Source organism: Anolis carolinensis, chromosome 6 (genome assembly GCF_035594765.1).
Source record: "Anolis carolinensis isolate JA03-04 chromosome 6, rAnoCar3.1.pri, whole genome shotgun sequence".
NCBI classification, from domain to species: Eukaryota; Metazoa; Chordata; class Lepidosauria; order Squamata; family Dactyloidae; genus Anolis; species Anolis carolinensis.
Genome location: NC_085846.1, coordinates 91,213,449 through 91,215,015, shown reverse-complemented (window position 1 = coordinate 91,215,015; position 1,567 = coordinate 91,213,449).

The following is a 1,567-nucleotide window of genomic DNA, read 5'->3' as shown; positions in this document are numbered from 1 at the left end:
TTTGTAAAATCATAGCCTATTTTGATGTTTAATAGGCTTTTTCTTAATCTCTCCTTATTATCCAACATATTTGCTTATCCAACGTTCTGCTGGCCCGTTTATGTTGGATAAGTGAGACTCTACTGTATGTGTTTTTATTGTAAGCCGCCCTGAGTCCCCTATTGGGTGAGAAGGGCGGGATACAAGTACTGTATTGTAATAAATAAATAAATAATAGGATTGTTGCCTTAATTGGTTAAAATTAAATGTTTAATAATTCCAACTAAAATCTTGTCAGAATGTAAGCCTGGAAATAACAGAATGATCTACCCATAGATTTTCTTTAGGAACTATGGCATTATCCTTTTCTTCAACAAGAGTTCTCAAACATGCAAGAATCCAGGTGCGAATCCTCTGTTGTTCCCATTTGTCCTCTCCTTTTATTTTCAGTACTCATCTCTAGCATACTTGATCTGCTTGCATAGCTTCTGCCAAGATCAATGAAGGCTTATGTGCAGAATGACAACATGCTGTGAATTTCTTACTGTGAGTCGGGTTTCCGTGTGCACAGCTTCTGGTATCCTGTTCCATTTCTATTTTAAATTCCTTATGTAGAATTCCCTGGCTCTATTGTGAAACAGATCTTATTTCTCAGCATAACCCACACGGGGAATTCTGCCTTTGTTAAAAGAGAAATTAAAACAATGTAACTCCTTTTCCAGAGTGCAGATCTGAAGTGATGAAAGGTATGCTGTATGTAGCTGTCAGTTCTCCTTTCAGCTTATTTCACTTGTGATGTTGCTTTTGCCATCTTCTGGATTTTAGCTAAGAGAGAAATAACTTTATAAACTTATAAGTGGTCCAGATCAGAACCACACAGCCAGAGTTTTCCTTGGTCTTCCTCTGATCTTTTTTTCATCGTTGGAGAGATATGCTGCAAATGGTCTCTTCTGTAGGGGGAACAGTTAAACAAAACCAAAATATTAGATGAACACTTGACTGCAAATGTGTAGGACATAAATCAATGTGGAAAGCACATCCATATGATAAATGTAATACATCTCTTGTATGCAACAGATAAACATACCGCATTGCAGTTGAAGGAACTATTGGATAAACTTAGAACAAGAGCATTGACGTAAACATGAGTAGCATAGATGAAATAACCATTAACTAGATACAAAGTGAGCAATGAGCAGATTTGTAACAAATCACGTATAGAAGGAAAATATAGCAATATCAAACAGGAATGAAACAGGGACATTGAATATTTGTGTTGTTTACAACAGGTTTGAAATTTATCAGTGGGTGTGCTTTCCAGAATGATGTACATCAAACATTTTTTGAAGTCTAGCCTTTTTGTTTTTGTTTGGGCCGCACTATGTGGGAACAACTAAAGCAGCGTTTCTCAAACTGGGGCGTCACAAAGGGGGTGTCAAAGGGGTCACCATAGATCTTCAGAAAACACATATTTCTGATGGTCTTAGGAACCCCTTTGGCAGAGAAGGCTGGATGTAGGTGAACTAGAACTTCAAAACTCAAGGTCAATGCCCACCAAACCCTTCCAATATTTTCTGTTGGTCATGGG